The sequence below is a fragment of the Pelmatolapia mariae genome, linkage group LG16_19 (assembly GCF_036321145.2).
Source record: "Pelmatolapia mariae isolate MD_Pm_ZW linkage group LG16_19, Pm_UMD_F_2, whole genome shotgun sequence".
Taxonomy (NCBI): domain Eukaryota; kingdom Metazoa; phylum Chordata; class Actinopteri; order Cichliformes; family Cichlidae; genus Pelmatolapia; species Pelmatolapia mariae.
In genome coordinates, this window is record NC_086241.1 from 37,540,136 (window position 1) to 37,565,710 (window position 25,575).

The 25,575-nt window shown below is 41.8% G+C and overlaps 1 protein-coding gene across 4 annotated transcripts in view; it reads left to right on the plus strand.

Moving 5' to 3' along the window:
• The first annotated feature begins 894 nt into the window (after positions 1–894).
• The window catches only part of raph1a (Ras association (RalGDS/AF-6) and pleckstrin homology domains 1a), a 122,753-nt gene continuing 98,072 nt past the window's right edge, over positions 895–25,575 (plus strand). For all 4 annotated transcript variants that reach the window (XM_063499656.1, XM_063499655.1, XM_063499658.1 and 1 more), the window contains exon 1: positions 895–1,088. The gene's annotated coding sequence lies outside the window, so the exon portion shown is untranslated. The remainder of the gene's footprint in view (positions 1,089–25,575) is intronic.

Here is a 25,575-nt window from a genome sequence, read left to right on the forward strand (position 1 = left end):
GTCAAACTGCAGAATGCCGGAAGTGAGGCGTTTTCGGCTTCACAGTAAAAGCTTAATTCCTATTTGTATGGTCCTTGTGTGCACTTTATTCTCAATCCTTAAATCTAAAAATTTGATATACAGAGAAAAAACAAAAACTTCCTTTTTTTATGTAATATACACTGGTCTGTGTGGGGTCTGGAACTGGATTATTTCCCTCAGTTTAACTTGTACAACGACAAAATTTAAAAAAAAAAAACTAAAAAAATCCAATCTAAATTGAGTGAAATAAAAAATAGAACCTAAAAGTGTCTAATATTGTGTAGCCTAGCCAAATAAACATGAGAAGTGGCATTCTCAAATGTCAGTACTAATAATAAAATATATATTTGGAAAATCTGGAAATGTTCTGCTTGAAGAAACAAACAAACAAATAGATTAAATAAATAAAAATAAACAAATAGAAGACATTAGGACATGACAACAAGATGGAATCTTGTTGTCATGGAATCTATACTGGTTTTCATACCAGTCCTTTAAACACATCTTACCAGCTAATTTCTGACAGTAATACTAATCATTACAGATGAGTGAGGAGAACCATGGAGACCAGATACTGTGGGGAAACATCTGAATAACAACAAAGGTAATTATACTCATGCTTAGTGTGCCTTTTTCTTTTCCTCAGGCAAATGAGCTACAATTAAAACACAAGAGAGTAGCCTGCTACCACAAAGTTATCATTATAATGTAAACACGACATAAATATGTTATTATTATTTATTGTCAGTTATTAAATAATATGATTAATAATAATAATAATAATAATAATTAAAAGGGTTCATCTTTCTAGTCTTATTGTGAAAGTCACGCCGGAAGTGATCCGAGTGCCAGCCTCCAGTATCAGCAGCGGTGTTGGGATTCAGTGTGGCAGCAAGGGAAATCAGTGGAATCTGGGCTATCTGGGAAAAGGGCAGTCGGTGAAAACCGGCACTAAACCGGCAAGAATCCCGGCGAAGTGTCCACCGTGACACCGCAGAAGCTCCCGGCGGACTCCTCTGTCCCGTCTCCCGCTGCTGGCTGCGGTTTTTCCTCCCTGGATCCGCACAGTAAGTAGCCCGATTCCTCGCTCACCTAAACGCATCTTCATCACACCGCATTCACCCTTTTTCTCTCTCTCGGTAACCTTTGTGGATCAAGCACTAAAGCGGCTTGTCCTGGCTGGTGAAACACCGGAGCTTTTTCATTTTGTGACAAATGCATCACGATTTCCATTCGTTAACATCCGCTGCAATAAAAGCTCATTAATTCCGTTAGAAGCTGCATGTGTGTGCAAAGAAAGGAGAAGGATGTGAGGGGGGGTGACAGAAAAAAAGGCACTGGAGTGTCTGCATGTGCACACACGGGCTCGCTGCTCGTATTGCCAGACTGCGCAGGGGCCTGCAGCGCACACACTCCCGGCCTGTATGCGCAGGGTCGCCGGGGAACAGCAGCCGGCTGACATCGCCTTTCCAGGAGGAATATCGGGTAGCTCCGAGGCCAGGCGTGCCGGGCTAACACGAGCTAGGCGTGGCCTTCATATAGCATTACACAGATATGGGCGTGTCCTCCGCAGCTGCCTCACAACTTACTGCTGTCCGGTTAAATCACATCCACATATTGCGCGCATTGATGTGATTTGAGCATCAGTTTCCATTTTCGTGATGTTTTGCGTAATAAGCAGACTGTCGAAGGTTCGCCCTGAGGCTTCTTTAAAAGTCATTTCAAATGCAGCATCATTAGACATGCAGGCCTGCCATCTGTCTGTCTGTCCTCCTCCCGTGCACTGTCAGGGTCTGACTTCCTCTATGTGAACCTGTCTGTCTGTCCTCCTGCTCACACTGCTGTCCGTCTACAGTGACGGACCCCAGCAGGGTTTGAAGTGGTGGTCTGCCATTTTTTATGTGTGTTGCTGTAAGCTGTCAGGTGTTTAAATGACGTGATTCCACTGTATATATACAACATAATTATAAATATTATGTTTCCTTGATGTCATCCATTTGTTTTGGATTCCACATTTTGATGCCTCAGTGTTGGTGGTTACGTGTGTGCAGTGTTTGTTGGTTTGTTTGTTTGTTTTTGAGTCCATAGAGATGTGCAGTGTTATTAGTAAATGCTAGCAGGGCAGTTAGCAGGCTGAACCCACAAACTGTACAACACACAGATTCACATATCAACAACCGACCTTTTGGAAGCCTTTCCTACACAGCCAGCCATATTATTTACACTAAATATGGGGGCGTGGTTTAGTTGTGTTACAGCCATTAGAGGTGTGGCTTAGCAGGCGCTGATTTGATACAGCTCCCAACAGGCCATGTTAGTAATAATGCTAAAATTACACTAAATTATCTTATTATTTAATATAATATGCAGGCACTTACACAATGTTTAATATTTCAATATCATGGTTATTGTCAAACCACAGTTATTGTGATTAGTTCATTGTTTTTTATAACCAAGAAGAATATCATCCCTGGTTGCATCAGCACCAGTACTGGGCAGTATGCTCAGTACTTTGTATCACATGCTGGTATTACTATTTGAATTGTATGTTCCATGCTGGTGTGAATGGCTGAATGAGGATTGTATAAAGTGCTGTGAGTGCTCAGGTAGAGTAGAAAAGCGCTATATAAGAACCAGTCTGTTTACCATGACCACTTCAAAAAGTACTAAGATGGCAATGACAAAAAATCTTCCTTTTGAAGTATCCAATGGTTACTCATGTCTGTCTTTTATACACAGTCTGTGAGAGAGACCAGAATATGGTGAAGTTTCTCACATGATTAACGTGGTTACTGTTAATCTTAAACTCTGACAGCTGATTGAAAACCAGACTGAACAGGCAAACCTGCAGCTCCACATGGGAAATTGTTCCAGGAGCTTTGCTGGGAAGATTTCAGGTACGAACATCCTGACACGTTCACTTGCCGTGCTCGTCTTCGACAGGCATCCTCCTTTCGTTTCAGAGGGTCCGTGTCGATGCATGTTGGTTTTTGCTGGTCAGATGCTCCAGCATCTCCATACAAGACTCGTGTTGTTTTTCCTGCTCATGTCTCAGTGGACCTGTTGCTACAGCTGCACACGTTTTTATCATCAAGTCTCTCCACAACTACAAGATCTAAACTTCATTCACTCACCATTGTAGTAAAAAGAAGAGCTCTCACAGAATTATGGCACAGACTTTGTACCAAAGTGTGACTGAAGATGTAGGAGCAGTGTAGTATGTTCAGTCACAGAAGCCTGATGTCTCTGATAGTATGTAAGTGTACTGATGTAGTGCAACATGAACAAGGAGTTGTACTTTCGACTGATTTTGTGGGAGTAAGACTGTGATCACAAACTCGTCTTTAATTGAGGAGTTAATCGTGTCCACTGGTGACATAAGACAGGAAATGATATATAAAGTATTCAGAATGATTTCACCACACTAACAGTTTTAAACGTTTCTCATTCAGATGTGTGATGCCTCATTTCAACCAAATGTTCTTAAAACCACTCGTAAAGGCGTAAATGCTGCCGTCTGTAACTGGGCTCGTCAGAGCTCCAGTCTAATCGTTCTGGCAGTTTTGAGAAGTCCCGCCTCGATAACGCGGTCGCGTGCGGCAAAGTGGGGCAGGATCCCGTGTCTCCGGGTAGTGCTGAGAGTGAACTGGAGTATAAAAATCTCTGATGCCCTAATTCCACTCAAGGCTTCCCCAGCTATGTGTGACCAGCCTGTGAACTACACTGTCCACTGTGCCCACACTAACATGCTGATTTAGCACCTTTTTAAACAGCGTGACATCATTTTTGATGGTTTTAGCAATGATGCAGTACGAGTTTCTGCTTATCGCTGGCAAGGTGTGGATTACATGTTTAAATTGTTTAAATATTGTGACCATCATTTGGCTAACCATTGCAGTTAAACTCACCTAATTACCAAGCGCATAAACATTATAAACAATAATATACTGTTGAGTAATCATCACTGCTAATAAGTATACTGGTTGCTTTTCTTGGCAAACCAGAACATGAACAGGCTTCAGAGCGGTTCGCTGTTTTGGTGGAAGGAGCATTTTGCATAAAGCACTTAACGAAGCAGCTGTGAAAAGCTGTGCATGTGTGGTACAAGTACAGCCTGAGGGGAGAAAAGGTGATGTTCTTTATTTCCCAGACATTTTGATCAAATATAACTGATAATTATACTGCATTGCACAAAAGTGTTGAGGCACTCTTCCATATTTTGCTCCCAAACGGTCAGAATTTCCTGTAGTCTTTTAAAGCAGTGTTGAGCTGCCAGGCTTCTTGGGACATTGGCTGCCTTACCCAACCACCTCAGCTCACCGAGGCAGTACAGGCACTGCCTTTTAATCCAGTCCTTGTACCCATGAGTCATCCAAGCATTAAACATAAAACACCTAACTAGAGAGAGCTGAGTTAGTGTTGTGTTTACATGTACCAGACTTATCAGTTGTGTCATTAGCTTGATTTTGTTCCCATTTCTGTAGCTGAAGCCATGAAAAATGCTCCAATGGAGACATTTTAGGTCCACTGTTAGGTTTAGAGGTGCTGGCCTCTCTTTTACACCAGCGTCACTACGATATCCACTTCATCTGGAGACAGTCATGGGGGTGGGGCAGAATGCAGATGGTATGTAAACTGTATGGAGATCCTGCTAGACTGTCGGTTCAAATGATTCAGATTGACTAATAAATACGCACGGTGATCAGAACAAAACAGTCCGGTACAAACTGCAGCAGATGTTAGTAAATGAGGTCCAACGATCTCAAACATGCTGCCAGTGCAGTAAAACATACATGGGTTGAAAATAGGGCTGCCACGATTAGTCGACTATCAAAATCGTCGACGACTAACTTAATAGTCGACGCGTCGTTTGAAGCTTTGTAAGATCCTGAAAGACGCAGGAATAAGTAGCAGGATTTAAGAGTGTAATAACGGACTGAAACAGAAGATGGCAGCACTGCATGTACAAGGAGTCCAGCTGCCGTTAAACCCCGAAGAAGAAGAAGAAGCTGTGTCCGGTATCGTAGCTGTGTCCAAATTCAGGAACCGCATCCTCCTGTGCCCGCATTTGTAGGCCAAATATGTTTCAGCGACACGACGAAGACTGTCCAAATTTGAAGACTCCTCCAAATGCGGCCTTAGCCGTGTAAACTTCAAATATCTGTTCGGTTTATCAAGACATCACATATTTGCAAAAGCGCTCCGACGTTTTCGGAGACGTCTGTTACCCACCAGCTCGATAGAGCCGGCGAGAACTGCGGACTCCCGGCACATCATTTTCAACCCCCCACAGTCTTTGGCTACTCAGGTTAAACATGATATATAAGTCACTTAGATAACTTAAAAATGTTGTTGTTTGGCTTTTTTCAGTGTTTTATTTGTTCCTGAGTAAATCGGTTTGGCTGAGATTAAAGTTACAGTTTTCACACAGCTGATTAAACGTCAAACAGACAACTGGTTATCAGAAGTGTGAGATGGTCGAGAATTTACTCCGGTGTCCTGTTATACATTAGATATGAAGGAGCAGACGGCTGAGTTTATTAAACTCCACCGAGACAATCTGCAAATTTCATTAAACATTTATTAAACTATCATCTAGTCTTTATTTTTAGTTAGCACATACCTTAAACACTTCAAGCTGTAAGCTAATGATAGTTACATGCTGGTGCAATAAGCTGTACGTTTCACATGATCTGATTAGTCGACTAATCCCAAAAGTAATTGGTGACTAGTCGACTATCAAAATAATCGCTTGTGGCAGCCCTAGTTGAAAAACCAAAGTGCAGCTGTGAGTCATGGACTGGCCCTCCTCTGCCATCTAACAGAACAAAAAGCAGCCGACATCCAAAGAAGAGCTTAGGAGCGCCCTTTAAAAGCTTAGAGAAATATTTCTGAAGACCATTTAAGAAATGACTGGAAAGCTTGCCTTAGAATTCAGGCTGTATGGATGAATGAAGGTGGTCATACCAAATATTGACTGTCAAGCTCAACTGTTTTATACTTGATACTTCCATGGATGTCTGCACATGTTTCAGTAACTGCACCTATTTCCCATTTTCCTAAAAAATCAAAAGAAATGTGGGAAGACTTTTGCACAGCACCGTACCTGCTTTACATCTTCACCAATTGCCCAACAATAAACTATAATGCACATAATAACTGTAAAATTATGTGGTACATAGATTATAATTTAACATGTATTGAGGGTAAATGTATGCGTTTTGATGACGAATGATGTCAAAGCTGATGATCTAAACAGTTATGTTTTGATTGGCTGTTCCCATTCCACGCTTATATCCACTGTGTAACATGCATTTACAGCATGACGGGCTTATCTGTGCACCGTTAGCACAAACAGGAAATGGCACTAGACTTAAGTCAATCAAACCATGGCTTTGGAATGTCGTAGACAATTACACATTACAAACAAACATGTTTGCACAAAGATGACGTTAGTTTAGTTCACGGCATTCACAAGGCTTTCCAAACACACGGCCATATCATTAGACGCACGCTGACACTTTTGAGGAAATTTCCACCATGTTTGCAGCATGGAGCGAGGACACGTTGGGTTAACCTGTTATTTCTGCTACCTTGAGGCCTTTGCCCTCGCACCTTCAAAATAAAAGAAAGATCTGCTCTTATGTATTGACACAATGGAAGGAGCAGGTTGCTGTTCAATTAATAACACAGACGATGAGTTTGTTTCTTTTAGCTCTCTCCTGTCGTCTGTTGCTGCTTCCACTGTGCGTTCTCATTTTGTTCCAGTTGGACATGCATTTGATTGGAATCTCCAAAAGTTGATTCTGTTCATCTGGATGTAGCGTTTTGTGGAAGAAACGTTTCGTCACTCATCCAAGTGACTTCTACTGAAGAAGTCCACAAAACGCTACGTCCAGATGAACAGATTCAACTTTTGGAGATTTACTTTGCTGGATGATTGAGAATGCATCAAGACATGTGATTGGAATCATTATTTTGATGATCCAGAGCTCTTTCAGTGACTGTGCGAGGCTCTGCTTCGTTGCTCAGCAGCATTTAGACCTCTGTTATGGGAATTAGCCCATCTGTGTTTCCGAGCAGCGCAGAGGCCTACGAGCACGGAGTCGACGTTTGGCCTTGTGTGCTTCCTCTGGCATTTGTATCAGCTGCTCTACTGCAGTTTGTCAGTATATTGCCACTGGAGGCTAAGAGAGGTCAAACTAGGTCACCATCTGATGTTGTTGGTTTTTGGGATTGTTTTTTTTTTTTTGCATGTCTGTCCTCCTCTAGCCAAGCGTATGGAAAAGTCATCCCTCCTTCTCTCAGGAAATTCCATCTCATCCCAGGGGTGAGACAGACAGAGGGTGTGAAGGAGCAGCACATCAGCAGGGACACTCTTTCTTATTCAGCACATTGAACTGTTTGTGTTTAGACATTAAAGAGTTTAATTCAGCTGTTTTCAGTCCCACTGCCACTGGTGTAGAAAATCAAACAGCCAGCCACGCTGTCTGCCTTCACGAGCAGCTGTGAAAGTATCAAGATATCCCACAATCAACTGTAAGTGGTAAAGTCGAACCGTTTGGAAACGTGGGATTAGTGCTGGGCGATATGATGATATATATCGTGTGGACGATAGAAAAGCGTCTGTCGTGCCATTTGTCTTCTATCGTTTCTATCGTTTCTAACCTCATTTTATAAATTATTACATAAAATATATCATTAACCCTTTAAAGCCGGTTGGAGCGGGCACGCTCCGTTTTGCGTAACTATTTTTAAATCCCGGTAGAACTGCAACCACGTAAGCTAGCGCAATAATTTTTTTTGCATATGAAACCGGAGGAGTTGTACTTACAAGTTATGCCATCAGCTTGTCCCAGCTTTGCAAAAATTGCATAAAAACCACTTGCAGCAACAAAAACATAATATTCCAGAAACACGCTGTGCTGATCCGATCAGCTGTTCGTAACACTTTCTACGTCTGGAATAGACGTCAGCGCGAACAATCGCATGTCCACCATTACCGTCCCGAAACCGGAAGTGACGTCATTTTCGCGGAAAATGTCGTTTTTTACCTTCAGGGCCTCATAAGCCTATACTTTTGTTTTTAAAAGTCATGTTTGACTTTATGACTTTCTGTGTCGTTTCTGGGATGCTTAGAACTCAAATTGCACTGCTGGAAATAGTTTATTTTGATGCACATGCTGGGGTTTTTTTGCAAATTTGCATTATAATATTTATTTTCATTTTTCCTGCAGTATATAAAAATTGGTGTATCTCAAAAACAAAACTATGAAGACACTCAAAATAAATTTCCTGTAGTTGGAAACTATTTTGTGCAACTTTTTTGTATTTACAGTTTTGAGGGATAAGCCTCTTAAATTTCTCTAACTAGAAATATATGTCAAAAACAAAAACGATTTTCACTTTTTTTTTAGTTTATTGCACTTTCTTGCAATTTATGTAGTTACCATGGACTTAATGCATACATATTATTAAAATTTGGGCTGTAACGGTTGTATTGATGTATAACAACTTGAAATGCTCCCACAAATGGCACTACAGCATGTAAAATGTAAACATAAGCTCTGGCGGACTTGGTTCTATGGTAGGTCTTAAAGGGTTAAATAGCCTGTGGCAAATATATTAGTGTTGTCTTCTCACTATACATACTCTTAACTTTATGCAAGAGAAAATAAAGTATAAAAAAATGGTATTTTTCGCAAAGAAACTCCGTCTTGTGGTTTTGCGACATGGTGCTGCTTTACGTGCACCCGGATTTGCGACATGCTTTACGGTAACTCCAAACGATGGACGTGTGACAGGTTGCAGTTTCATACCCGGACATGCAACAGGCAGAGACTGCTACACAGGCAGCACAAGAAGAAGCACTTTTACCAAAAAGAGGGGGTACGTCTGTGATTTGGTTACATTTTGGGTTCAACAGCACCAACACGGAGCAGAAGACGCCCATTTGCAAGCTATGCTATAAAACTATTCCTGCACCCGATGGCAACACAACAAATCTCTTCTATCACCTACAGAAGGTCCACGAAAAAGAATACTCAAGAATCCAGAAAATCCGAGCTAAACCAAGTTGTGGAACGACGGGAGCAAGTTGGGAAAAGAAAAACTATACCAGCTGAAGATACAGCAGTCTTTCACACAAGGCACGCCGTATGAGAAAATGTCCCAGCGCCATAAACAAATCACAGGAGCCGTCTCGCGTTACATTTATAAAGGCATGGCCCCTGTTTATGTAGTTGAGAAGAACAGCTTTCGTGACCTCGTCAAAGTCCTTGATCCGAGGTACATTATGCCCGGTCGTAAGCACTTCAGTAAAGTCGAGTTGCCTCGCTTATATGACGCGTGCCGGGCCAAAGTAGAGAAGGATGTTTGCAGTGTCGTGCATTATGCCTTCGCTGCTGACCTGTGGACGAGCAGAGATACGCAGCCCTACATGAGCGTAACCATCCATTTCATTAACAAAGACTCTGCGCTCGCTGTTTACAGACTGCGTACCTTTCAGATGACCACAGGTCAGGTGGTATATCGCGATATATATCGTTATCGTGATATAAAATAATTCATATGGTGATAAATATTTTTTCCATATCGCCCAGCACTACGTGGGATGGATCTCAGCCATGAAGTTCTTTGCTTTAAAGAGGAGAAATAACAAAAAACAAATACGATCGTGTATCATGTTAGCCCTTCGATGTGCCACGATGACAGCCGAGGAAGGCTGTAGGACCTGCAGTCCTAAGCAGCTCAATAATTCTTTAACCTTAAAGCTGTCACCAGACTACAGCGGGTTACTCCTGAGGCCGTCATCAACCCTAACCGGAGCTCTGACGACAGTAATAAAAGGAAAAAATGTCGCCCAAACGCCCAAGATATTGTTCATAAAACAAAGATCACATGGTTAGAAACCTCAGAGCGGGACTAAAGTGGACATTAACGCCACCCCTCAGACGTCGCGGTGCACATGCAGACGTTTCACCTTTAACAAAGACATGATTTCATGCTAAAGCACCTCCGACATTGTCTTTCTCACATATTTCAGCTGTTTGAAGTTGGATTGGAAATGTCCTAGTGTGCACACACCGTGTCATAAATGGCCAAAGAGTGAGCTGCACGGTATCGTTACGCACCACCTGTGCGTGGTGCTGTGTCAGCGTGAAGCCTGCAGACACACATTATCACACAGTGGGATTATGGTCAGCACCTGGAGATGCTACATGCTGTCAGTCTGCTTGGTCACAGCTTGGTGGAAGCAGCTTCCTCCTCAGCTATTTGTTTTCCACTGGTTGTCAACCGCAAGTCTAAAAGTAGACATCAGTCCACTGATGGTATCTGCCCCACTGTTACGCCCACACCCACTGGTGATTGTACGTGTTGTTGATGTTGGTTGATATTGTTTCAAACCCACACACGGGGTTTCCAAGTTGACCCCTGACTAAGAGCTGGGTTTTTCCTGCTCGTTAACTTTGAGACTGGTTTAAGACGAGGGTTGGACGACCGAGTTATGCATGAAGTGTTTAAGCACTGAACATATGAATTTATGAAGGCAGTGCAGTGATGAAGCTGCACGTGTGTGTCTGTGTGTGTGTGTGTGTGTGCGCGCGCACACTGGTAGAAGTAAATGGTTTTTACTGTTTGTCGTTGAAACAGGCAGCTGAATGCAATGACTCAGCCTGTGTGCGTGTCTGGTTTTGTGTGTTTCTCTGCCTCCCACATAGACACACACAGTATTAATGGAGTATCCAGATGAGTAACAGTACTCTGGTCTCCAGTGTCTCCCCTTAGTGGACATCTTCGTAAAGAAAACACCCAGTGGGTAAACCAGAGACTGGTACAGTGATCCTTCCTGTACTTGTTAGCAAATCTCAGTGGTTTTTATTGGATTGTGCGTAAGGGAAACACGTACACGCCACTCACGGTTCAGAGGTCACAGATGCCGTAGAGAAGGCTGCTGTTGGTCTGAGACACATTCCTCTCATAGTTTCAGTGGCATGGCTGAACAACACCGACTTCTGGGGAAGAAACAGACTCACACAAATAAAAGGTTCAAACAAATGAGGTTCAAACACTAATACTGCATCAGTCTCTAATGTGACAACTAGAAATGTGTTTTTGTAAAACCCCAAAACGTCCACATATAACTGAGCAGAAAATGGTAGGAAACACCCGACACAGGAAGTTCAGGACACGTTGCGGTAGAAAGCAATGGTTAGCTATCTGAGTTATCTTAGCAAGAGCGTGAAGCTGCAGCAGCTGCTGAGTTTCCAAAAGGTTTCAGTACTTCTGTGATAACGACAGCCTGTCTCCACTGGTCTTTATCCACCATCAGCCACAGATGTCAACAAATCCAGGCTGCCATATCGCACCATCGGCCCCTCTGGCCAACACCAGTAGGCGGTAGGGTCGTTGTGTCTTGCCCAAGGACACAACGACCAGGACAGAGAGAGCTGGGGGATCGAATGGGCAACCTTCCGGTTACAGATGAGCTTCCCAACCCCCTGAACCACGGTTGCCCCACAGCAATACAGCACAGTGAAGTGTTGGTATGGATCTGTGTGGCAGGACGTTTGCAGATGTGTGTAGTCATCTCCAGCAAACGCTGAAGTTCAGCAGCGCTGTCTCTTTAATTCCACACAGATGTGGAGACAGATGCAGGCTGCTGTTGCTGTATTACTGCACAGCCCTCATTCTTGGAAAATTGAATGTGATTTTTTCTTCTCTCCTTCTTTTCCTTCCATGTTTATCCCCTGAGCTGCACGACTCGGCCAAGCCACTCTCTCTCTTTCTGTTTCCGTCTCGTCTTTGTGCGTCTATGTCCCTCGACCCTCGCGGAGATCCAGTGGCCGGCTGTGCAGCTGGGAATCAGGACTATCATTCTGATTGCATTGAATGGAGCCTGACATTGTTTCCTTCTTTTTAAAGCTCGCCTGGGGAACAGTGCAAGAAGCATTCAAATGCTTTACGTCAGATTCAAATTCAAGAAAATGCTCATGGCCCTCACAAGGAGGCGGAGCCTGACACGCAGTAAAAACAGGATCAGAGTTAAACACTGAGAAACGACTGGACTCAGAATCCAGTCTGTGCTTTCTGCAGGCAAAGAAAACAAGTTTGAACTAAATGCAAGTAAACATGTGCCTGTATCGTAATAATTCCCTGTAAAGTCATTTCCAGCACAGAAATCTCTACAGTGACTCAGTACGTTCTTTATTTTTACAAATTTCCAAATTCAGTGGAGCGTTATTTATATTTATTATTATTGTTTGAAATGCAGAGACATGCTGGCAGCCCTGAAGTTTTTGAACGTCTTTGTTTTTGTGGGTTTTTGTTGCCCTTCCCTCCCTACAGCGCTGTTTTATACTTGAGTTGGGTCTGTCATACACCTGAAGTAGTTTGTATTGTATCCACCAATCACTTCAGTCGTATACACCACCTAATCACGACAGCAACAGCTGTAAAGCCTTCTCCTGGTAACACATGTATATGTGTAAGGCCAGTTTCACTTTTTAGTTTTAAATCATTAAAACTAGCAGTTACAATATTGAGGTCACTGCAGAGCGGTCCAGACTAAGCTCTCCCTGCTTTAGACGAGGAGTGTGCAGCAAGTAAAGCTCACAGGGTTTATGTAGAAGGCCGCCTTTGTCTCAGTGCAGGGTCAGGACCACCTGATGTCCTTTTGCTGTGGGCACCAAGCAAGTCTCTCAAAATAGGCTTAAAAATCCAGTTTTTTTGCGTTACACTTCTAATTAACATTATAGTGTAAGTATTCATTTATTATATCCGTTATAGTAATTATGGATATGCAATATTAGTTGATGTTTTTCCATAAATCCAGCAATGAGCACGTGACAAGGAACGTCATTAAAAAGAAAATAACATAACAGCCATCATCCATGGTTAAACCAACAACTAATAAAATACCATTGTGAGCATTATGAACCCCACCTCCACCCGTCCTTGTTGGAGGACACTGAACAGACAGTGAAACTGACTTGCAGGGGCAGAACATGGCTGTGATGATGAACTGGTGCTGGTGGGGGAGTTGGCAGACAGGACCAGGAGAGGATGCTTTAAGTGCATGTGATTATGCATAGCAGATGTTGACAGATGTTTGATATAACTGCCTCTGCTGACTTTGACTTTTGCACACATTACATATCAGTTTGGTTTCATCTGCAGCACTGACTGTAAAATGCTTCCACACAGAACTTGACCAAGTTGTTTTGGCTGCTGGAGACCAAGAAGTGGATCAGCAGCAGTTACACTCTTTTCTATTTGGTGCCCAAATCCATGTGGGGAGTTTCAGCCAAGTTAATGAGGGACAGGAAGCTATACTAAGGTTAACTGGTCTACATCTTGCTGTCTGCCAAAGACAGAGTAACTTAAACGTACCATATAACTCCCACAAGTGCATACAATTCAACACAACTACACAAGCATTGTTTTAACCTTTTAAACCAAATGTTGACGTTACTCTGTCAACAGCCTATAGAGCTTTGGAGTTGACGTCACGCCGCAGTGCATTGTGGGATCGCGGCGCCATGTCAGAAGGCCACAAATCAAAACAAACACACTGTGTTGATAGCAGGACTGCCAGAACCATGCTTAAAATCAGCGCAAAAGACAAAGGGCTGTATCGCGACCGACTGCGCCCAGACGCCAAGAAACGGTACATGGAAAAAAGAGCGTGCATCGGTAATGTGGACCCGTATGAAAAAAGGCAGTGGAGCGGAAACCCAGACAGCCTACCGCCGTTGTCCTATCCCGATATCTTCGCGTACCTTGTCTGTGGAGTGAGCGCATACACGGCGAATCATTTTCGGAATTATAAATTCCTGGAGGCGCACATCTAATTCACAAACGGTTGGGTACAAGATTTGGCCGTTTTTAAGCCTCCACGTTGTGAGTACGTTGACCATATGACCAAGATACAGCCAGAGGTTGCCAGCTGTGCGTTGCCATGTAAATAGTTTGCATTTCATGTGTATGTACTTGCTAAGTACATGTCAACAGATCTTGAATAAAAAAAATAAACATACTTTTCTTTTCTGTTTCATATTTCATATGCTGGTTTGCCTGCAATAATGCCAAATAATATGCTACTCCGTCAACATGACGTGGTTCTGCAGCGTCACACATTAGGATGTTTTATCTAATTATCTATGACCTCAGTGCATTCAAAATAACACTAAAAGCCTATTAAGAGAAATATGAATTTATTTAGAACTCACCGGAAAGAAAATGCCGCGAGCAAACCAACAAAAAATTGGGGATGGCAGAGAACTCGATATCCGCTCATCTGACCGCTGCAATCCAAGCCTGACGTCTTCGTTTAGTAATATCGGATACATGAGATCCCTCCCGTTGCCTCCAAGAGGGGAAATGATGAAAAGAGAGCCAATTTTCCAGCTTCTTGCCTTCCTTATCGTGTGATCTAACGTTGCAACACAGCACGTACGAACCATAGCTGACGCTTCCGTGTGCTTTCCTTGGCCTACTGTCATGGCGGGAGGGGGCGCGGCCCCGCTCCCGTGACATCATGCTCCAAAGCCCTATTGTCTAAATTACCGAGCTAACAGAGCTACGTAAACAGAGCGAGCATGAGAGACGTCAATAATGCAGCGTAATGGAATAATCTCCCGATCTTCACGAAAGTTATAAACTGCCTCCGGAATCCAGTTAAGGTACAAAAACATCTATTCAACAAAAATAGTGATGCAGTTCAGCTTTTTTCGCTCAGCCGTCTCTGTTGCTGTGTGCAGCAGCCCGTGTCAGTCACCTCTGTCACACGTCACTCATCCAGTCATGTTCTGCGGTCTCATGAGGAAACTCAGCTTTTTGATATAGAGTTTTTCCTTGTTCCCAAATACAAATATTTTTTAAAGTATTTGTTTGAAATAAGTATTTGTAAAAAACACGTTATTTGTGCCTTTCCGAATACCGGATTCGGATTCGGCTCCACCCCTACTCCAAACCCTACTTCATTACAGGCACCGCCCATCCAGGCAACCTGCACCAACCAGGCAGAGTGTGGCACTGTTCAGGGCAGCTGCACACATGCGTGGAGTCACGCACACTGTCCTAGCTTACATGGTCCAGGACAGCAGGCGCTGTCCACGTCGGTGCCCTATTAAACACAACATGAACCGAGTGCCATGTTCAACCACAACATCTGTTGTTCAGATTAGTCACTGTGACCTTCAAACTTTCACCTGAGCCCAGAGTGAGTCAGTGCACTAGATTTGTTTTCATCATCGAAACATGTTGGAAATTTATATTTAGACCAACATTAATGCTAACAGCATACTATACTATATACTACTCACTCACTTGTATTTGTGTTTGTTAAACTGGGCAGCACGGTGGTTAGCACTGTTGCCTCGCAGCAATAAGGTCCTGAGTTCAGTTCCACCATCAGGCCGGGCTCTCTGTGTGGAGCTAACATTTAAAGAAGAATTATCAACTTAATTAAACAAGTTCAAAACTAAACTAGAAAGCGAAAATTTCAGAAGAAATTTTAAGTGTGCCTATGCCGCTGGTAATCAGTGTAGTTTGCCATTCATACAGCTACAGAGAGCAAAACTCAGCAGAGCAGCCATTCTCCACCATGAACTATGGTAAAAACAAACACCGCTCGCGCCTCACAGATGACAGCTTACAGTTTTGGGTAAAGATGAAGTGACTGCACATAGTTTCATGAGCAGAAGTCCCATTGTACCACGGCAGACCCGACAATGTTTGCATGAACACGCTTTGAAGCATTACGTTATGGACCACTTTTCACACATGGTTGGTGTACCCACACAGCCGGCTGTAGCTTTTCAACTCACAGCCTGACACACACACAAAAAACAGCCGAGAGATCACAGACTACGCCAGAGAGGCGTGATTGCAGATGCCGCTCAGGTGGGTCCACCTCCCCTGCAGCGGCACTGCAGACCACGCCCCGCCACACACATCAATCACGTAAAATAAATATTTATGCACTTTTGCATTCACTTTTTGTTTTTTGTTATTTTTACACAGTGTTCTGAATGATTAACAATGGTCTACAGCCAATCTTGTGTATTATTATACAAACTTTGGTTGTAAGATGCCCTACCTGGCCGCCTGGCAAAAGCTTTGCTAGATCCGCCCCTGCACAGTTACCAGCTGTCAGCTAAATAAAAAAGGAGCTTGGTGTTTATTTCTCTCAGAAACAGTTCATAACTTCCCTTCAACTCATTCATGTCACCTAAAAAAAAGGTAAACCTGTTTCTCCATCACCAGTTCAGCTCTGATGATTCAGTAAGGTCATCTCCTGGATTCCACCAGCCGCTTCTACAGCTGTGGCTCCAGCAAACATCAGCTGATACTAGAAATTAAAATCAAATGAATTCTAACAACAGCTGATCAAGCTTAAACGTGCTGCTGTTGTTTAGCGCGATAAACAAACAAGAGAGAAAAGCCGATCATTGATCAGTTTCATGACTGAAGTTTGAACAGGCGAGAGAATGACAGGGGAGGCTGTCATAAAGTTCAACATCAGTAACTTAGCGCGCACACAGCTGTATAGAAACTCCGTTGTGCTAGCTAGCACGCAGTACCAGTTATTATAACTGATTGTAAAAAGTCAGCACAATGAAAATAAACTACACCTAAACTCGGTTTATATCTGACCCAAATAGAGTGCAGTTCATAACTTCTTACCTGAAATTCAGTTCACCTCACGCTCTGACCGGCAGCCGCCTGCTTCTCCTGCCTTCGGTTTCCCTGATCCACGATCTACCACCGGTCGATCGGCGGTCGCCTCGCCGCCTCGTATGTCTCGTTCCCTGCATGCTCTGTCTGACACACACCGGTGGATAGCTGCCCTCGGTTGTAGCTCCGTGTCAGCGACCACCAAACAACTCAGTTATTTTTTCCACATCGACCAGCATCTGGACAATCCACCGCCTTTCACTGTTTGTACCGTTACTAAAAAAAAAAAACTCTCATCGGCTCATAAAAACGAAAAATAAGTCCAGCTATGACCCTGAGTCAAAAAGACAGCCAACTCCGGTTAGCTAGCTAGCTGTCTAGCTCTTTGCAGGCACCGAAACCATCAGAGCTAATATGGGATGTCTTGATAACACGAGCAGATATTGGAAGTTTACATCTGGCCAATCCACCACCTTTCACTGTTTATACCGTTACTAAAATGAATAAATAAATAAATCATCAGTCCATATAAACGAAAAATAAGTCCAGCTGTGACCACGAGACTTTACGAAGGACCGGGTGTGAAACCAGAGTAAGCCGCTCTCACTGTCATCCAGGCCGGCTGTAGCTTGTTAGCAAAGCCGCGCTAGCCACACTAGCCAGCTAGCCTCAAGCAGAAACGACATCGTCAGAACATTGTCGCTAATATGGGATGTTTTGACAAAACGAGCAGATATTTGAAGTTTACACACCTATATTCTCGCCTGAAAATATCTTAAAAGTTTCTTTTGTGACCTAGAAACAGTATTAAGAGGAAAATAAAAACTAAGTGATGGCCGCCATTGTTTGACTCGGCAGAGGCGTGCTATGAATTGTGGGATATTGAGTTTTCCACCAAGCATTACCGTAACTTTTGAATGATTTGCGCAACCTTAAACATTCCAATGGCTCCTGAAAGCAGCGACGCTGTGCGCACCGTTGATATTGTCATCATTACGGTAATCCAAATAAGGGTAGACAGGCCGTACTACTCCTGGCATACCACTAGAGAGAGCCAACACACCACAAATGAAGTTTGAAATTTGTATCAGTGGGACCAAAAGATGGAGCCAACACACCACAAATGAAGTCTGTTTCTATGGCGCCAAAAGAAGAATCTTTCTAAATTTGCACTAAAATATTAATATTTAAAAAACTATAAAAGTCATAAACACCAAAAGTGTATACCATACTAGTCCAGCTCCAGCCGCACAAAATGATCTAACATATGTAACCCTATTGTCAAAACTGTTTGGCAGAGAAGCGCGGGGAAATTTTCACTAAAATATTAATATTTAAAAAACTATAATAGTCATAAACACCAAAAGTCATAGCACACCATTCCTGATCCAGCCGCACAAAATGAGGTAACATATATGAAGCTTGTCTCAAAACTGCGAGGCGAGATTCGCTGCAAAATTTCAGGCGGAAACTGAAGAATAATAATAACTAGAAAAATTTGCATTTCCTGCGAAAATGCTGTGTGGATGCCTTAACGCTGAAGCTGTCTGCTGAAAAGCTGAAAAAGATGAAAAGTTGCAAAAAGTTGTATGGTGGTGAAAAAAAAATGCCGCCCTGAGCAGGAATCGAACCTGGCCCTCCTGGACTCAAGGTAGCTACTCATCTCACTGACCCAAACTTATTCTCAAAATGAAGAGGTGGAGAGATGGACAATTCTGCTGAAATGAGAAGAAGCTGCTGAGAATTGTGCTGATAAGAGGAGAAAAGGCTGAAAATTTTGCAGAAAAGAGGTGAATCAGCAGAATTTCTGCTCAAAAGAGGTAAAGAAGCAGAAAGTTGCGCTGAAAAGAGATGAATCAGCAGAATTTCTGCTCAAAAGTGTATTTTCTGAAAACAGCTGAGATTTGTGCTGATAAGAGGTCAAAAGGCTGAAAATTTTGCAGAAGAGGTGAATAAGCAGAATTTGGGCTGAAAAGAGGTTCAAATTCTGCTGAAAAGAGTTCAATCAGCAGAATTTCTGCTGAAAAGAGTTGTGCAGAACTCTTTTCAGAATTCTGCTGAAAAGATGTTTTTGCTGAAAATAGTTGAAAAAGCTGGGATTTGTGCTGAAAAGTGGTGAAAAAACTGAAAATTTTGCTGAAAAGGGGTGAAAAAGCTGAAATTGAGTTAAAAAAGTTTAACTGTTAACTGAAAAAAATGTTGCCACAAGCGGGATTTGAACCCGGGCCGCCCAGTCTGAGAACGGCTGCTCATCTCACTGAGCTAAAACACAGCTCAGCCCGGCGAGCAGAAATAAGTGACCACATTGATAATGTGTTCCATTCATTTCAATGGGCAAAAATATTGCATAAAAAATTCAATATCTCAAGTTATGAGCACCAAAAGTCATAGCACACATTAGCAGAAAGAGCAGAATTTTTTAAAGTCTGAACGGTGAAAATCGGCTGAAAACTGAGGGAGTAGTTAATCGGCAAAGAACGGAGCAACTAGAAGAATAACTAGAAAAATTTGCATTTCCTGCGAAAATGCTGTGTGGATGCCTTAACGCCGAAGCTGTCTGCTGAAAAGCTGAAAAAGATGAAAAGTTGCAAAAAGTTGTATGGTGGTGAAAAAAAAAAGGTTGCCCTGAGCAGGATTCAAACCCGGCCCTCCTAGTCTTAAGACAGCTACTCATCTCACTAAGCCAAAGTCTCTCTCAAAAAGAAAAGGTGGAGAGATGGACAATTCTGCTGAAATGAGCAGAAGCTGCTGAGAGTTGTGCTGAGGTGTTGACAAGAATCTGAGGTCCATATTAGAAAAGCTGCTAAAATCATAAAACTTTGCAGAATTGTAATAAATTATCAACATAAATTACAGGTCTGTGATAGTGTATAAATTTGTAGTGAAAAAAAAAAACATGTGGCCCAAGGTGGGATTGAACCCACGACCTTTGAGCTGCAGAGCCGTGTCATTACTGATTGCGCCACCTGGAAAGGGGGCGGGCGGCTGAAAGACAGAGACTTGACCAGTCAGAAAATAGATCGCGGTGAGCGGCGAAAAGCGCCGTTTTTTGGAGTTACAAAACGTCGTGTAACTCAAAAACTAGGAGGGCTAGCAGCATAATTCTTGTACTGGGTGAATCAGCGGACTTTGGTGTACTTTGTCTGCGATTTTCATTGCTCTTTGTACCTCAGTCGCGGAGATATGACGAGAGAAGAAACGGCTTCATTTTCGGAGTTTGAAAACTGAGAGGACAGATTTCCACCCCTTAAACAAACGTAATTCATTGCTCAACGGTAAGATAATTGTAAAAACTGCTTCCACTGTGAGTGTCAGCAGTGTCTGAAGATATATTGGCACAAGCCTCATGTCCTAACTTTGCTTTGTTAAGGAGATATGGCGATTTGAAAATGCCTCCCGTTAAAGAATTTCAGCTCTGAATTTCAAAACCTCCCCATAGACTTTGAATGGGGAGTAACCAGACCATGTGTCACTTTGAGGCAAATTGCGAAAAAACGGTAAATCTCACAATAAAGATAGTGACATTGTCTGAAAGCCAGCAAAAATACCTACGTTTTGATGTATAATTTGTGGGGGTTGAGTGGAAATTGAGCGAGTAGCAAGAAGTTGTTCGGACATGAAGAGAAAATTCAGAAAGGACCAGTGCTCACTGTGAGTTAATTGCATAGCAACCATAGCAACGCATGTATTTTGTGAAAAATCACAATTTTGCAACTGAAAACTTAAAGAGAGATAAGATTAAAACGGTAGAAGGTCTGAAAAAGCTGATTCAGACAGGAATAGCCCAATACTTTGAGAACGTTTTAAAGTTTGAATGGAGTTTCTAGGTGAAAGTATGAGGAAGTAGTTAAGTTTCAAAACCAAGCAAGTTTTAGCAGAGTTGTGGAAGTTTCCCATTCATTTCAATGGGACAAATTAAAGGAAAAAAGTGTAACATTTTAAAAAGTATAATAGTAATAAACACCAAAAGTCATAGCAGGAATTAGCAGAAAGAGCAGAACAGTTTAGAGTTTGAATTGAGAAAATCGGCTGAAAACTGAGGGAGTAGTTAAGTGCCAAAAAGTGTACGGAAGCAACTAGAACTAGAAAATTTGCATTTCCTGCGAAAATGCTGTGTGGATGCCTTAACGCTGAAGCTGTCTGCTGAAAAGCTGAAAAAGCTGAAAAGTTGCATGGTGGTGAAAAAAAAAGGTCACCCTGAGTAGGATTCGAACCTGGCCCCGCCAGACTCAGAGCAGCTACTCATCTCACTGACCCAAACTCATTTACAGAAAGAAGAGGTGGACAGACTGACAATTCTGCTGAAATGAGCAGAAGCTGCTGAGAATTGTGCTGATAAGAGGTGAAAAGGCTGAAAATTTTGCAGAAAAGAGGTGAATCAGCAGAATTTCTGCAGAAAAGAGGCAAAGAAGCAGAAACTTGCGCTAAAAAGAGGTGAATCAGCAGAGTTTCTGCTGAAAAGAGTTTTTTTTTTCTGAAAACAGCCAAAAAAACCTGGAATTTGTGCTGAAAAGGGGTGAAAAAAATGTAAACGTTGCTGAAAAAGGGTGAAGAAGCTAAAGTATACCAAATCAAAGTATTTGTGCCAAAACAGTATTTCTGCCATATTGTGGTATTTGTGCTACAAAAGTTACTACATTACAACATGAATATGGATTAAAGATGAAATAAACTGGCAACAAATTCCTCCACTACAAACCAGTCTGCTACCACTTCTTTGCATTGTTGACGTTTACTAAGGCACTACCCAAAAGGTGCCACAAGAGGGCACTCCAACACAAGAGATGACCTATGTACACTGATGCACTTAGTAACAGTCAGCCTCCTACTTTGCCACTACGTAATACAGCGGAAATACAGTAGCACAAATGCAATATTTTTGCAGAAACATTGTAATTTCACTCAAATACTATGAAATAGCAGTAATACTATGATTTGGCAGAAATACTATGTTTCAGTACAAATACTATGACAAAGCAGAAATACTATGACTTAGAAGTAATACTATAACAAAAGGGATTCCTCAAAATACTATGAAATTGCAGTAATTCTATGATTTGGCAGAAATACTGTACTTCGTACAAATACAATGCTTTGGTAAAAATACTATATTTTGATTTTAACTCTATGATTTGAAAAAGATGAAAGCATTGAAAAAGGTGAAAAGGCTAAAATGAGCAGAAAAGAGATGAATCAGCAGAATTTCTGCAGAAAAGAGGCAAAGAAGCAGAACGTTGCGCTGAAAAGAGGTGAATGAGCAGAATTTCTGCTGAAAAGTGGCAAAGAAGCAGAACGTTGCGCTGAAAAGAGGTGAATGAGCAGAATTTCTGCTGAAAAGAGGCAGAAGGTTCTGTATGTAGAAAAAGAAACACGATGAACCATGTGTGAAATAAATAAAGAAATGAAATGAAAGAACAACCTGATTCTGCTCAAATTCACCAATCAGAGCTACTGCCTCTGTCTGCTTCATTAGGCTGGGTACTTGTATGTATTTCGGTCCATATTAGAAAAGCTGCTAAAATTATAAAACTTTGCAGAATTGTAATAAATGATCAATATAAATGACAGGTCTGTGATAGTGTATTAATTTGTAGGGGGAAAAAAAATGTTGACCAAGGTGGAGTTGAACCCGTGATCTTTAGGCTGCCGAGTAGCGTCATTACCAACTGCGCCACTGGGAAAGAAGATGGCGGCCGCTTGGAAAACAGGGAGATGAACTGTCAGATTTAGATCGCGGTGAGAGGCGTAGAACGCCGATTTTTGGAGTTACAAAACGTCGTGTAACTCAAAAACTAGGTGGAATAGAAGCATCATTCTTCTACTGGGTGAATCAGCGGACTTTGGTGTACTTTGACTGCGATTTTCATTGCTCTTTGTACCTCAGTCGCGGAGATATGACGAGAGAAGAAACGGCTTCATTTTCAGAATTTGAAAAGTGAGAGGAGGGCAGATTTCCACCCCTCAAACAAACGTAATTTATGGCTCAACAGTAAGATGACTGTAAAAACTGCTCACTTTGATTCAACAGAAATACTATTATGGAGGAGTAATACTTTAACATGGGAGAAATATTGATACAGACACAAAAACATACACATACACAGAGCCTAAAGGGAACAGTGGCTGTTAAGAGTCTGTGCTTGGTATATCTAGGTCAGCTAAATTAGCTGCACCTGCTGTAATCAGCCCTTACACACACAGACACACAGAGAGGTATAAGTTTTCTGCAGTGTATTTCTCACATTTAGGATTCCCCTCGAAAATATGGCCATAATTTCCTAACCGTAGGGGCTAGAACGGTCATTCTGACACCGTTTTGTTCAGAAGAGATGGGGGAATCTGCAGGTCTTCTTAATTCAGCGTTAGAATATAAATTATTGAAGATATATGACTTGTAATACACTGTAACTGAGTAGAGGCAAAGCAAAACTGCCTTGACTTGCCCTCAAACAACGTTTTGTAACTCTAAATCTATATGGAGCATCAAAATGATTCTTTCACCGTAAGAAACAGCAGGCTTTGGTGAACAGTCATGGGAATTTTCAGGTCTCTGTGGAAATCCATCAAAAAGATCTGACGAGAGAAAAAAGTTGCTCATTTCCAGAGTTTGAAATCTGAAGAGATCTGAGTAAGGCACGAATTTCCTACCCTCAAACAAATGTAATTCATGGCCAAACGGTAATAGGTGAGAAAAAAATTCTTGAATTGTGAGCATCAGGGGTGTCTGAAGATATATTGGCACAAGCGTCATGTCTCAACTTTGTTTCATTAAGGAGATATGACGATTTGAAAATGCCTGTCATTAGAGAAATCCAGCGCTGATTTTGAACAAACTCTCCATTGACTCTCTAAGGAGACTTTACAGACTTTGTGTTGCTCTGAGGAGATTTGCCAAAATTCTGTAACTCCCACAACAATGATAGTGGCAATTTCTGAAAGCCAGCACAAATACCTACGTTTTGATGTATAATTTGTGGGGGTGGAGTGGAAATTGAGCAAGTTGCAAGAAGTTGTTCAGACAAGAAGAGAAAATTCAGAAATTTCCACTGTCCACTCTGAGTTAATTGCATAGCAACCATAACAACGCATGTATTTTCTGAAAAATCACAATTTTGCAACTGAAAACTTCAAGAGGTATAAAATTAAAACGGTAGAAGATCTGAAAAAGCTGAATCATACAGGAATAGCCCAATAATCTGAGAACATTTTAAAGTTTGAATGGAGTTTCTGGGTGAAAGTATGAGGAAGTAGTTAAGTTTCAAAAACAAGCAAGTTTTAGCAGAATTTCTGAAGATTTCCATTCATTTCAATGGGACAAATTAAAGGAAAAAAGTGTAATTTTTAAAAAGTATAATAGTAATAAACACCAAAAGTCATAGCCATCATTAGCAGAAAGAGCAGAACAGTAAAGAGTTTGAACTGAGAAAATCGGCTGAAAACAGAGGAAGTAGTTAAGTGCCAAAAAGTGTACGGAAGCAACTAGAGGAATAACTAGAAAAATTTGCATTTCCTGCGAAAATGCTGTGTGGATGCCTTAACGCTGAAGCTGTCTGCTGAAAAGATGAAAAAGATGAAAACTTGCAAAAAGTTGTATGGTGGTTAAAAAAAAAAACATTGCCCTGAGCAGGATTCGAACCTAGCCCTCCTAGTCTCAAGGTAGCTACTCATCTCACTGAGCTAAACTCACTCTGACCAAAAAGAGGTGGAGAGACTGACAACTCTGCTGAAATGAGCAGAAGCTGCTGAGAATTGTGCTGAGAAGAGGAGAAAAGGCTGAAAATTTTCCAGAAAAGAGGTGAATCAGCAGAATTTCTGCTGAAAAGAGGTAAAGAAGCAGAATTTCTGCTCAAAAGAGTTTTTCCTGAAAACAGGTGAGATTTGTGCTAATAAGATGTGAAAAGGCTGAAGATTTTGCAGAAGAGGTGAATAAGCAGAATTTGGGCTGAAAAGAGGTGAAAATTCTGCTGAAAAGAGTTCAATCAGCAGAATTTCTGCTGAAAAGAGTTCTGCAGAACTCTTTTCAGAATTCTGCTGAAAAGATGTTTTTGCTGAAAATAGTTGAAAAAGCTGGGATTTGTGCTGAAAAGTGGTGAAAAAACTGAAAATTTTGCTGAAAAGGGGTGAAAAAGCTGAAATTGAGTTAAAAAAGTTTAACTGTCAACTGAAAGAAATGTTGCCATAAGCGGGATTTGAACCCGGGCCTCCCAGTCTGAGAACGGCTGCTTATCTCACTGAGCTAAAACACAGGTCTTCCCAGCAAAGAAAATCAGTGAGGCCACTGATAATATGGCAGAAATGGGCAAAAAATATTGCAAAAAAAATTCAATATCTCAAAAAGTATAGAAGTTATGAGCACCAAAAGTCATAGCCGGCATTAGCAGAAAGAGCAGAATTTTTTAAAGTTTGAATGGCGAAAATCGGCTGAAAACTGAAGGAGTAGTTAAGTGCCAAAAAGTGTACGGAAGCAACTAGAATAATATAGTGGAATAAAGAATAAAGAGAAACAGGAACTCAATAGTGTGGAAGCCCTTTAGGGCATCCACACAATAAAGAATAAAGAGAAACAGGAACTCAATAGTGTGGAAGCCCTTTTAGGGCATCCACACAATTTGCATTTCCTGTGAAAATGCTGTGTGGATGCCTTAACGCTGAAGCTGTCTGCTGAAAAGCTGAAAAAGATGAAAAGTTGCAAAAAGTTGTATGGTGGTGGGAAAAAAAAAACATTGCTCTGAGTAGGATTCGAACCTGGCCCTCCTGGGATCAAGGCAGCTACTCATCTCACTGACCCAAACTCATTCTCAAAAAGAAGAGGTGGAGAGACGGACAATTCTGCTGAAATGAGAAGAAGCTGCTGAGAATTGTGCTGATAAGAGG